This window comes from Vulpes lagopus, chromosome 7, assembly GCF_018345385.1.
Source record: "Vulpes lagopus strain Blue_001 chromosome 7, ASM1834538v1, whole genome shotgun sequence".
Taxonomy (NCBI): Eukaryota; Metazoa; Chordata; class Mammalia; order Carnivora; family Canidae; genus Vulpes; species Vulpes lagopus.
This window is the reverse complement of record NC_054830.1, coordinates 27,586,357-27,600,447: the sequence shown is the minus strand read 5'-3', so window position 1 is coordinate 27,600,447 and position 14,091 is coordinate 27,586,357. Positions and strand designations below refer to the sequence as shown.

Below are 14,091 nucleotides of genomic sequence, written 5' to 3'. Positions count from 1 at the left end.
TGATTATCATGAACTTTAAGATGACTGCTATTTGTAGACATGCATGCCAAAATGTCTAATTTTGTGAACTCAAGTTTTTTCATGGCAGAAACATTTTAATGGATTTCTATTGCTACAAACATATTTTAAAACAGACTTTATTTTATTTTTTTGTTTTGTTAGATTGTTTTTTTATTTGAGAGAATCAGATAGCAACAGAGATAGCAAGAGAAAGCAGAAGCAGGGAGGAGAAAGAGAAGCAGGCTCCCCACTATGTAGGGAGCCTAGAAAGAGCCTGATCTGAGGATCCTAGGATTATGACCTGAGCTAAAGGCAGACACTTAATCAATTGAGTCACCCTAGCCTTTATTATTTTTTTTAAAGATTTTATTTGTTTATTCATGAGAGACACAGGGAGGGAGGGAGGGAGGAGAGAGAGAGAAGAGAGAGAGAGAGAGAGAGATTGAGAGAGAGAGAGAGGCATAGTCACAGGCAGAGGGAGAAGCAGACTCCATGCAGGAAGCCTGACATGGAACTTGATCCCTGGTCTCCAGGATCACGCCCTGGGCTGAAGTTGGTGCTAAACCACTGAGCCACCTGAGCTGGTCTAGACTATTTTTTTAAAAAGCAGTGTTGGGCTCACAGCAAAATTGAGCAGAAAGTCTAGAGATTTTCCATATATCTCCTGCCTCTACACTTGTATAACCTTAATTATAAACATCCTCCACTAGGGTGATACATTTGTTAGAATTGATGAACCTGTATCATTATCACCCAAAGTCTATTGATTACCTTAGAGTTCAATTTTGCTTTGTGTGTTCTATGGGTTTGGACAAATGTTACAATGACATATATCCATTATAATATCATAGAGAGTAGTTTGCCCTAAAATTCCTCAGTGTTCAGCACATATAAGTGTTTTTCTGCCATATATTAAGTCATTCTAACATCTTATTATTCTAACACTTATTAAACTGTGGAAGATGGGATCCCTGGGTGGTGCGCGGTTTGGCGCCTGCCTTTGGCCCAGGGCGTGATCCTGGAGACCCGGGATCGAATCCCACGTCGGGCTCCCGGTGCATGGAGCCTGCTTCTCCCTCTGCCTGTGTCTCTGCCTCTCTCTCTCACTGTGTGCCTATCATAAATAAATAAAATAAATAAATAAATAAATAAATAAACTGTGGAAGAGAATTCATCTCCAAACCCTAGTTAGAGAAACAGGACCATTTTTAGCAGGGAAAGAACTTGCCTCACCTGCAAAAGGAGGTTTGTAGGTTGTGTGGGAATTTCAATAATTTATAAGTTGGTAAATTCCAATTGATGCACATTAAATAGAGTAAACATCATTTAACAAACATGGCCATGGAGCTTGAACTCCACTCAAGAGAGGACTACTTGGAGACAGTTAACTCACCTTGAAAATGCCTTCCACAGTTCAAGTCTGTGATTTTTGGCACAGCATAGAGTTGTGGCCAGTATTCACCCTGTGATTCTCCACCACCTGTTCTCCCTAATTAAGGGCTCCTATTTCCTGCTCTGCAGGCCCCATAATTTGCAAATAAATAAAATCCACAGGATAGTTGTTATGAATGCTAAAAAAATATGTGAACTATTTATCTTTCTTTTTTTTTTTTTTTTTAAGATTTTATTTATTTATGATAGAGGGGGGTGGGCAGAGACACAGGCAGAGGGAGAAGCAGGCTCCATGCAGGGAGCCTGACATGGGACTTGATTCTGGGACTCCAGGATCAGGCCCTGGGCTGAAGGCAGCACTAAACCTCTGAGCCCCCCGGGCTATTTATCTTTCTCATTTGTGAAGTATAAGAGAGACTCTTTCCCTTTTCTTCCCCTGCCATTTTAGGAGGTCTTTTTTAGTTCTTTTTTTAATTCCTTTTGTGGAAGTAAAGGAAGTCTATGGAATCATTTTGTTTTTTATCTTCTGGATAGATATATGTAGATGCATTTTTCATTTCACTGTGTTCAAAAAATAATTCATTTCTCTACCTTTTATACTTTTCTACTTCTCTCCATTTTGTTTTCTACCTTGCTTGCCTATGTTACTGCAATGCTTCTTGCATTGGTCTGCCTGATTCCATACCTTTCCAATCTGTTGTCTGAATTACAGCTAGGGTAAATTGGGAAATTTCCAATATAAAAATAAATATTAAAAAATAAGCATTTTAAATCAGATAATGAGAAAGCGAATTAACATGATTTATGTTAGCATTAAGAACAAGGAAAGAAAATAATTCTTTGTTTTGTCTTATGATCATATAATTTGTTTCATAAAATTACATTTACTTTTCAATAATTTGTTGGGTTTTCTTTTTGCCATATAGAATGTAACACATTTTAATAGTTTTGTCTAATTCTTCTTAGTGGGCTTATAATAGCCCATTGTATGATTGAGACATAGTTTTTTTGTAAATTTCCAGTACTGAGATTTATATTATTTTCTAATTTTTCCTGATGTTCAAAACATTTATGCAATAAACGTTTTTGTATCTAAAGTTATGCCCACAGGTGTTATTGTTTCAGAAGAAAATTGACTGGGATTGGAAATCCTGTATCAAAGAATGGAAACATTCTGCATATTTCTTAATCATTCTTTGTAAATACTTCTATCATCCTCACTATCCCTAGTTTCTTTTTTCACTCACAAAGGAGTTCTTTCCTCCCAATATGGTAGGTGAAGAAAAATTCTCAAGAGAGTAGTAAAGTTCAGTTAATCAATTGTGGGTGAGGTTGGTTAACTTTATGAGTTTATTGGCCATGTGTGTTTCTCCGGGTTAAAGGCTAATTATGAGAAAGTATGTTGAATAGTGAGCCTGGAGTTCAGAACTTTGAAGGGATTAACTGATTCTGAGAATTTTTCTAGTTACCTTGTGAGCTGAGCTTAAGCTGTGGGCCCTCTAATAAAAGCTGTATGCATCGATGGTTAACAATATGTACATTAAAGGGTTGGGTTTTCTTTTGCTACATTGAAATGCAAAATTATTAGCCTCAAGGAAATTAAAAGTGAAGCAATATCTAGAAAATCTTTGATGTAAAATATGTTTCTGTACAGATTTATTGTGGTTATTTTCATTATATTCATTAAATGAAGCTCATGACTTCTTGAATTCATATTCATATTCTCTATCCTAAGGGATCTAACTACTGATAAGGCTGTATTTCTGTCAACCATAGTGGATTAGTTTCAGTTTTTACCTTTTAATTAAACAGCTGCTGCCGCTAAACACAATTTTGAATTATTTAATAGTCCATATTACTTTAGTCAATGCACACTGCTTGAATTTTTTTAATTATATGAAGCTATACATTTTTTATGATATAGCTTTCCTAAAAATGAGTTGACAGACAGTAATAATTTGTTCTTTTGAGATGTAGGAATATCTTAGCATATTTAAAAATAAGTATAACTAAAATTAAAAGCCAAGCTGATCAAATACGAGATCTTTTGCTTTAAAAAATGTGAAATATACAGAATTTTAAATGAAACTCCCATTCAAGATGTTATTTTGTAATCTGTCTCATAAACAGGCAGCACATGTAGTAAATACCATGGTGCACAATTCAGAAAACTGAAGATCTTAAAGATTCAACTTTTCATTGAGGCGTCATTTCAAAAGCAAGTTGCTTTAGAATTTTGTGGATTTTTTTGGCAACAGAGGTTAAATGATGTTGTCATTCATAAAGAGAAATCATTCAGTCCAAAAGCTATTTACTATTAATCAACATGAATTTTTGTGATGGGTTTATGATTATCTTGTTACATTATTCTGAGTTATATTGAGAAGTGTTACTTAAATTTCTAGTTTTAATAAGATTAAATCAGTACAGCTTCAAAGATTAGAGATACTGTGAAATTATTTATATTTAGAAAGTAACAATGGTACTTTCTTCTTCATTTATTTATTTAAAAAATAACTCCAGAAACCTTTTCTTCTCTCTCCTCATCTGCATATGTGTGTATTTTTTACATCTATACATGTATTTACATGTATATATACTCACATATGCATATACATGTACATATATATGTGTATATCCTACAGATATCTCCTCTTTGCTCTTTTGTAAAGTGAAATATGAAGTATAGTAATTGAAATATTGAACGAATGAGTAGTTGAAAATACATCACATTTTATTTTTAGTGCCATTACTACATTTGAACTTTCTGAGAATTGCTGTGATTAGAAAAGCCACCTACCATATCTTGATTTGACAAGAACTGGTATCTTTAACTCCAGCTTTTGATTGAATTTCCTTAAGTGGTGGAAGTAAAGGTGAATGGTGTAAGACCCATCTTAAGTCTTTTTTAACCATGTAAACCATTTAACAGAGTATAGATGATGGTACCTGTCAGGAGTCCTAGAATAAATTATTTCTGCTGTCCCTGCTGACTTGTAGAACATTATTTAGAGACTACCTCTGGTCTTGTGTGTCTGCTTTGTGTTGACATCTCATTGATTCTTTATCTTCTCTCTTGGCTTAAAAAAAAAAAAAAAAGAAAAAGGAAAAAAAGAAGTAAAAGTTTATTATAAAACTTGGTGGTGGAGTAATGCTGTCAAAGAATGCAAACAATCACCTGCCACTAATGTAAGGTGACATCTCTAGAGTATAAAGAGGGTGGTTATCATTCTTCAGTGTTATAGATGTTACCTGTTCAAGAGAACAGTTTCTGCTGTCGAACTGTACTTGTAGATTAAATAAGAGATGTTGCTTTCATTTCTAAAGGAGTTCAGTAGCTTAGAGAATCAGAGAGAACTTAGCCAAAAGACATAGCCATTTATTGAGCTTAAAGAAAGACATGATTTTAACCTTGGTGTACCCCCTGTATACCTGCACAAGCAAGTGCTCTAAGGATAGCCTCCATACCCCCACTATAAGTAGCTCTTGGCCAAATAATTTTATTTTTCAGTGGCAGCCCAATTCTATGAAGCAAGCAATGTATTGTATTTTTCTTCATTTGTTTCCCGCAATAGAATGTAAACATGATGAATGCAGAGTCCAAGTCAGTTTTTGTTCAGCTGTTGATTGAATGACTAAATACCGTTGAATGTTATTCTTTTCGATGTTTTATGGGTACCGTTTAACCATTGAGTTAGCCGCATGTGCAAAATGTCAGTGCCTAGAGACCATCCTGTGTTTCTGTGTGAATAATAGTGACATGTGGCTAAAAGTAGAGAGAGAGAGAAAAAAAAAAAAAGGCAAATAATCCATTTGTTTCACATGCATTGTAGAGTGTCCCAAGTCTAAATCTGTCCATTTTGATGCCATAGTGATGGCTTGAAAAGTGAAGCCATTGTGGTTCACTTGAAAATGTTGCTTCTTGATACAAAGAAAGATCTATCAGCTTACAGGTTAAAGTCCCTTTCTTCCAGTCTTTTGACTCATTGAGGAAAAAGGATGTGCTTTTGTGAGCATGTATACATGCGCATGTATACATTTGTATACATGCGCATGTATACATGTATATATAGGAACATGTGTTTATATCAGGAGGAGGAACAACCTAATTTAATGCTGTCCAATAGAACGTTTTGGCCATTACTACCACATTTTAGCCGGCAGAAAGGAGGAAAGAGAAAAAGAAGGGGCAAAAGCAGACAGTTTAAGATTAGAGGGTGTGGTCTCTATTTCAGGCAGCTACACACCCAGCTAAAAGATAAGAACACATTTACTAAAGAAGCCTAAAGTGATGACTGGGGTTTATCTGACAGCCAACACTGCCACAAGTACCTGCTCTCTGCTAGCCATTTTTCTAGGACTTGAAGCTACAGTAATGAGGGAAGTTATGTCCTTCTCATCAGGTTTATATAGGGTGGAGAAAGGCAAGCAAACACACATGTGGACATATGACATGCCTGTTGGTAGGTAATATGTATTTCGATGCAGAAAAATAAACATCCAAACAGGTTTTAGAAATCTTAAATGGAGAAAAAAAGCATTCAAGTACTGAAAAGCGATTTAGGAAGGAACACAGAGTTTCAAGCCAACAGCTAACATTGCAGGATTTTAAATAAATTTGCTGTGAAAAATGAGAAAAATACCTATTTTATTTGAAATGTTCTACCATTTGAAATGGTAGAGAAAATCTACCACATGATGCTACAAGATTTTCTTTGATTTTGGTGACATCCTCATATATATTCTGATTCATATTAGGGATAGAGAGAAGGAAAAAATGTGAAATAAGAAAATATGAAATGCATATACATTTTTTAGTTTGTTCCCCAAAATTACTCATCAGTGTAATGACATAGTCTCCTTCTACAATGATTATTTTGTGATTTCCATTTTCCTAGCCAATGACTATTACCAAAATTCATCTCTACCTAGAAGTGAAGAAACATATTAAATTCTTTGTAAACTTGGGTGTATAAGAATAATGAACAACAAAATCACTGGAGGTCATAGTGATCAAGAGAATAATGTAATGACAGTAAATTCCACTTCTTACTCTTTTATAATCCATTTAGTTCTGAAAATAAAATTTAAAAAGAAAAATAAGAGAAACTGCCTTCTACTTAAACATGAATTTTTGCAATTCATCTCTTTTCTCTCAGTGTTCAGAAATATGGGGTACCTATCCAGGGATGGATCCACAGAATTGACATTTTTAACTCTTTCTAGGTGATTCCCTGACATTTGGGGACTTGCTTCTCTACCATTTTCTTTTATTTTGCCCCTACTTTTACCTATAATCTATTACTTCCCTTTTTCTTTCAGCCTTCATGGAAAAGGCAAAATGCTGCAGATTAGAAGAAAATTGTCTTGATGTAAAAATATTTTCTTGGCCAGTCTATAATAAATGTAAATGTCTTGGTTTATAAAGTCATTATGTAAACATATTTATATAAACATATTCACTTCCAATTACTGGAAAATTTTGAGGAGGGAATTACAAATTCCTAGAAAACTCAAGATTTTCAATATAAATATAATTTAAAATAATGCCTCGGTGATGATAATTAAAATAAATATAGCCAGTGTATATGGAGCTTTATCCTGTGTATGAGGCACGATGCTGACATTGGGGAGGTAAGTGGAAAGTAGAGACTGCCTGGAGCTTGCTGCTTATGAGGGAAAGCTACAGGTAAATAGATTTAATTATGCTTATGATTTGTGGATCATTGTTGGACAAAATAATGAAGACAGTGGGAGAAGAAACACTCTTTATATCCGGGGCTACATGTCCAATCTTAACGATTGATATACATTTTCTAATATCGGTGAACCCTGTGATGTTTCCTTGGCATTTAATAAACAATGAGAATCTCACTGAGACTACCTTTGGGAATAGTCACACAGAATTTAGGAAACAGTTGCAGGGGATTCCTTTAAGGGATGGCATGCACAGATAAATCTATGTTTGAACTTTGCCGATGTGACTTCTGCCTCTCTCATTTCCCTAAAATGTTGCAAGTTGCGTAAATATCTTCAGTGTTTAAAAAAGTACTGGCTGTGGTGGGTTTGCATAAAGGGATGTTTGCTTCTAGGTAGTTATAAATAAGTCGGCTTTGTCATGAGAGGTCCCTACAAGTCCCGAAGTAATTAGTTCCCTCAGTTCCTCCTCTGTGAGAAAACCCTGGCATATCTTCACTGGTTTAAACTATTCTTTTCTCCAAAAGAGATGACTTATTCCCCATTTCCCACTGTTTGTTTCAAGGGACTTCTAACTCTTGGAGCTGAGGGTTGCTAATAGATTTTGAAGCAAATTGCAAAGGCATTCTCTTCTTGTCTTCCTTCTTCCTGCCAGCTGCTGGGGACTTTGTTTCCACAAAGGAGTACAGGTTGCACTGTCCTTTCCAGACTTACTTAGTGCAGAACCGCTTCTCTCCCAAGCGCTGGGCTTTAATCATCCTTCTTCTTCCAGTTCTTTATTCTGTGATATTTGAATTGGGTAAAAATGAAATTATGCGCAAACCAAGGCAAAGTATTCTTTAATGGGGTTGTTATGTGTGCTCCCTTGATGTTTTTTTCTCCATGTGCTTGAGCTCTAACAATAGAGCACCTTCCTAGTGAAATTAAGGGTTATAATCCTGATATTGAAGTCTTCATTAGCCATTTCACATCCTTTGTAGTATGTGTTTTAGGCTGATCTTCTGATGATGGAATTTAAAGGGTTTATTTATTTATTTATCTATAAATCACAGTGTGGCTTAATAGCTCTGTAACTGGTTGTTAATAGGTATCTGCAACAGAAATATAAATTTGAAACAAAGACCTCATTTTTCCCCCATTCTCTCCAATTAAGCTCTGATTTCCTCTTAGAAAAATGGGAAGGCGGTAGAATGGCTTCTGTTGATCTGAATTAATTTTATAGTTTCCAGTGCAGTGTAACTTATCTCAGATCTGTTGCGGTAGGAAAATGCTTATTGATACTGAAAATCTAACTCTGTAAATAAGAACTAGTAATTTGAACACCATTTGCTCATTTACATATTTTTATATAGTTTTCAAATCTTCATCAGTTAGTTCACTTAAGCTCTGATAGCAGTGTTCCCAGTCTGCTCTATCATGCCAATATCCTCCTCTAGCCCATGACAATTTGAGGCTCTGATTGGTTAACTGGCCAGGTAAATGCCACAAGACCAACAAGAGGGAGGCCAGACTAGAAGACCAAAGGCTCTGCTTCTTGGATATTGTATCTTTAAACTTGGTTTTCCTTCTGGGCTCTAAACTGAAATCACTTTATTCAGATCCAGCAATGAGGTGATCTTTGATTTCCTTAAATATTGTCTGCCTATTCAGTAAGTGGGAATTGGGCGCAAGTGAGCTTTGTGAGTCATTTTACTTTAAATAAAATTAAATCTATACATGTTTCCATGCCTTGGGAAAATTTTTTTGCTCACTTGAAATCCAGTGGAAATCCTGGGGACTCTAATTCCAGTGTGTGTATTTGTCATATCCAAAACAAAAGAATACCTTTTAAATGAAGTATTAATTGGTCATTCGGCCTACAGATCCTGAAGAGGCAGAAACCAGTATATAGTCCCCCTCTCCCATTTCAAAATATAAATATGTATAAGGGAGATAGGGCAAAATTTCTGGAAACAGACTTTGAAAAAAAATGTCTTTCAAGTTTGATTGACCTTTTGCTCATGAAAATCATGCCTGGAAAGGCTATAGAGTAGAACAGATGTGTGTTAAGTATGTACATACTTAAAAAAATGCCAGGGATGTTCCTAAATGTTTTCTTCAATTATCTATGGAACTCCTTGGACCATGTTTTAGAAAATGGTTTTAATTTTCTTTGAGGGATTATCATAATTGAAAAGGTCACAGGAATCAGCTCCATTACTAATGCATTTGTACTTGCCAAGGCTCAGTCATGGGAAATCTCTCTGGTTTTCATATTCAATACTTTTCTTTTTTGCTTTGTTGTATGATAAGGGAGAAGAAAGGGTAGGCATGAAGGGGAAGTGAATCTGGTGCCAACTTTATTTTTGTTCCTGCAGTTCTGATCTTTGCCTTTCCTGAGCCTTGTCATCTGTCAGGCAAAGTAAGAGTACTGTTACATTAAGGGTTTTAAAAATGAATTGATCATTCCATACTTTCAGAAAACACATTTAAGTAATGTTTAAAGTGCCATTCTCATGGAGATGATAGCTTCAAGGTTCCAGCATAACATATGCATAGTGAAATATTTTAACCTTTCATTTCATGCCTTTCAACATTTTAGAAAGCATTTTTCTGTTCATTTTATTTGGTGCTAAAAGATGTACCTTTTTTTTTTCTCAGTAGAACTTAAGTGATATGAAAGTTAATTTGTTTCCTTAGTACAGATTTTGTTGGTAGTATTAGGGAACTTTTTAAAAATTAACAAACAGTGTATATATGGTTCTTTTATTTTATTGATTTTTGTTCAGGATAGAATTTTTGACTATTTAATTCTTTAATATTGCCAAGATGTAACAAGTGCAATACCTCTTCTCATATTATTTATGTTAATCATGAAGGGCTTTATTCTCTGCTGTTTCATGTCTTGGATGTTAGTTCTGGGGAATAATCTGAGAAACTCTATAAAAAAAAAGTGGGTGCCCAATGAAGATCACATTTGCTGCCACTGTGTTAATATTTGTCTTCTTCTACCATCTGTGATGCTAAGAGTGTCTCCAAGGCCATGGCATTGGTTAAAATAGTGGGTGGAGGCATTTTAAGTTTTGATGTGGATAGTGATAGTCAAAAGCATTATCTAAGGCCCCAAGGAAGAATAAAAACCTGAAGAAGGTTGATGTGGAAAGAGCCCTGGTGCAATTCTCTAATTCTTAGGTTATTTAGTGCTTTCTGGTGTGAAGCAGAGCTTGGCACCCATGGAGAATCAGTTTCAGTCATGCTCATCTATAAAAAAGTGGCAAAAGTTTCTACCTCATCAGGTATTAAGAGGATGTAACAGAGTAGTTTATATAAAGATATTATTCATGGTCCCTCCTTCCTGATGTTTAAACATGAACTGATTTTGAATCCATGTTGATGTTACTGGGATGTGAACTGAAAAGATTTGAGTAGGAGCCTGTGAGGGTCTGTGTGTTGTATTTCACTTGAATCTGGGTGCCAATCACAGTGTACCATAATGGATATGAATATAGGCATTTCTGAACTGGATTAGGTCATGTAGATTTCTCATGACTGAGCCTTGGCAAGTACAAATGCATGTAGATGACCTAATACAACCAATAGTTGGTATTGGCAGATTGACTGGAAAGAAAAACAACAACTATAAGTAAAATCTGAAAAAAAAAAAAAGAGGGGGGGAAGCCCAGGTGGCTCAGTGGTTTAGCACTGCCTTTGGCCCAGGGCATGATCCTGGGGACCTGGGATCGAGTCCCACATCAGGCTCCCTGCATGGAGCCTGCTTCTCCCTCTGCCTGTCTCTCTGCCTCTCTCTCTCTCCTCTCTGTGTATTCTCATGAATAAATAAATAAAATCTTAAAAAAAAAAAAAAAAGAAAAACAACAACTGTTAATATCCATTCTATTTGTGAGGATTTGGAGAAATAGGTTCATTCTCTGGTAAGCTTACCTATGCATACTCTTAAACCTAGTACTCCCTGGTGTCTTTATATAGAGATATGTTCAGGGATTTTTAAGAGAGAAAACTTGAAAAGCATATATTTTAATCAATATGAGAAGGATTAAACTATGGTATACCCAAAGTACAGCATACTAGTACTTAAAAAGCATGAGGTATATTTCTGACATGGGACTATCTCTAAGACATGTTTTTAACTGAATAGGGAAGTTTACAGAACCTTGAGATCTGACCTAGGTACAAGACTCAACACAAAACATGTACGCATAGCAAATAACTAAATGAAAAAAAAGGGTCTGATGTTGATAATTTGCCTCTGGGGAGGGAAATAAATTTGGTGAAGTAGTAAGAGTTTTCAAGTTTTACTATATTGTTTAAATTTTTACAATGAGGATATTTTCATGTATTACTTGTGTATATATAACTTATACAAGGGGGAAATAAAGTCTATAATCACTTTGCAGAATCTGTGGCTTCAAATGGTGGATCCATATGGTGGATCCATAAACATCTCTCTGCACAAAGAAGGAAGGTATTAATTAAAAAATACCTGACTGTGAACCACTCTTTAAGGAAGCCACAGTGATAACACTTCAGTGATAATAAACCTCAAAGTTTAACAATATTTAGGACTGAAAAATTAAGTAGATGATAAACTTTACTGGACATGAAGTAGAAACCTAGTGGTGGGAACTGTATGGGAACTAGAAATTTAAGGAGATACTGGCTGGCTTCATTCATTTACTTGTCTGCTCTTTTATTTGTTGTTTTCTGAGAAGGCCTTGTGCCAGGCCCCAAGCCCCTGGGGACAAAGACCCAAGGAAGGGGCCATCTTTGTCTTTAAGTCCCATTTAATATATATGATAAACATTTTGAAAGTGAATAGCGATTTATCGTGAAAATGCCAGCAATTAAAACATGAATTCAGTAGGATCAGAGTATATGGAAGGGTGGGATTGATTTGAAAATGAAATGTTAGTCACGAAGACTTTCTAAAGGAGGGTAGCCTCCAATTTGGATTTTAAAATAAGCAGGCACATAAAAAAAAAAAAAAAGGGATCCCTGGGTGGCACAGCGGTTTGGCGCCTGCCTTTGGCCTAGGGCGCGATCCTGGAGACCCAGGACTGAACCCCACAAATTTAAAAAATAAATAACAAAATAAAAAAAAATAAGCAGGCACAGCAAAGAAAACAGTCCAGAAAACTAAAAGGCAACCTATGGAAAAGGAGAAGATATTTGCAAATGTCTTACCAGATAAAGGGCTAGTATACAAACTCTATAAAGAACTTATCAAATTGAACACCAAAAAATCCAGTCAAGAAATAGGCAGAAGACATGAACAGACATTTCATCAAAGAAGACACACAAATGGCTAACAAACACATGAAAAAATGCTCAATATCACCTGGCATCAGGGAAATAGAAATCAAACCCACAGTGAGCTCATACTGGTCAGAATGACTACAGTTAACAACAACTTAGGAACAAGATGTTGGAAAGGATGCAGAGAAAGAGGAACCTGCTTACACTACTGGTGGAAATGCAAACTGGTACAGCCTCTCTGGAAAACAGTATGGAGTATGTAAAGTATGGAACAATATGGAGTACGTAAAGTATGGAAAACTTTCCTCAGAAAGTTAAAAATAGAGCTATCCTGCAACCCATCAGTTGCACTACGAGATATCTATCCAAAGGATACAGGCATAGTGATTCGAAGGGACACAAGCACCCTAGTGTTTATAGCAGCAATGTCCACAATGGCCAAGTTATGGAAAGAGCCCAGATGTCCATCAATAGATGAGTGGATAAAGAAGATGTGCTGTACACACACACACACACACACACACACACACACACACAGAGGAATAGAACTCAGCCATCAAAAAGAACAAAATCTTTCTATTTACAATGACATTAATGGAACTAGAGGGTGTTATGCTAAGTGAAATAAATCAGAGAAAGACAAATACCATATGATTTCACTCATGTGGAATGTAAGAAACAAAACAGGTGAACATAGGGGAAGTGAAGGAAAAATAAGATAAAAATTGAGAGGCAAACCTTAAGAGACTCTATTAACTGTAGGAAACAAACTGAGGGTTGCTGGAGGGATGGTGGGTGGAGGAAGTGATAATTGAGTGATAGACATTGAGGAAGGCACTTGATGTAATGAGCAATGGGTATTATATGCAAATGATGAAGCACTAAATTCTACCTTTGAAACAAAATAAAGTGAAATAAATGGGAATTATTTAGATTTAGTAAGCCCCTGGGTATGAGGAGAGCTGTGTGCAGTAGAAGAGTATGTTCAAGGAATTACATTCAGACTGGGGTTGCTGGAGACAAAATGCAAAATGTCTCAAAGTTTTTTGTTTTTTTGTTTGTTTGTTTTTGTTTTTTTTGCAAAAGGAGGTCTGGTCTAGCACTGCTCTGTGTTCATTGAGACAAATTAGAATTCTGTTGATAGACTTTTGGAAAAAATCTAATAGTGGTAGGATCTCTGTAGTGAGTTTTGCTTTTTGCTCTATTAATTGTACCTTCTCATTGGAACTAACCTGTTTATGAAACTATAGCCTCTTTAGCCCAAGTAAAAATGACAGTTCCAATTGTGATATTTTCTAAACTTCAATTTATAAAAATGGCATTAGATTGGGCCACCATGGCCATTTAATCACTTGTTTGCAGACTGTCAAAGGTGTTGCTGTGTATGTTGGCTTCTAAGTTGAGTCTTTGTATAAGGTTTTTGACTTGAGTTTCTCAGGTGTCTGGGAAGGAAAACAATATTTGATAGCAGGTACAATTTAAAATGTCTTGCCTTGGGAGACAGGAAGGTGGGGAAAGGGCCTTTAAAGTTTACTGAATTAGGATCTAGGCTAGTCTGGTTTTAGAGAAATAGGTGGATTTGAGATGCTGTGTCTCCATTTTATTACTATTCCTGCCTTATTAGTATTTACCCGTTAGAAAGCCAAATTGCTAGAATCTCTCTTTTACTCAAGCCACATATTATTTAATACTTCTCTTGGTGATCTTGGGTTCCCTACATAGCCCCAGAATAAATTTATGTTTGAGAAG

The 14,091-nt window shown here is 35.7% G+C and overlaps 1 protein-coding gene across 7 annotated transcripts in view; it reads left to right on the top strand.

Moving 5' to 3' along the window:
* Nucleotides 1-14,091, top strand: part of FHIT (fragile histidine triad diadenosine triphosphatase) — a 1,370,758-nt gene that overhangs the window by 885,270 nt on the left and 471,397 nt on the right. The window lies entirely within an intron of this gene.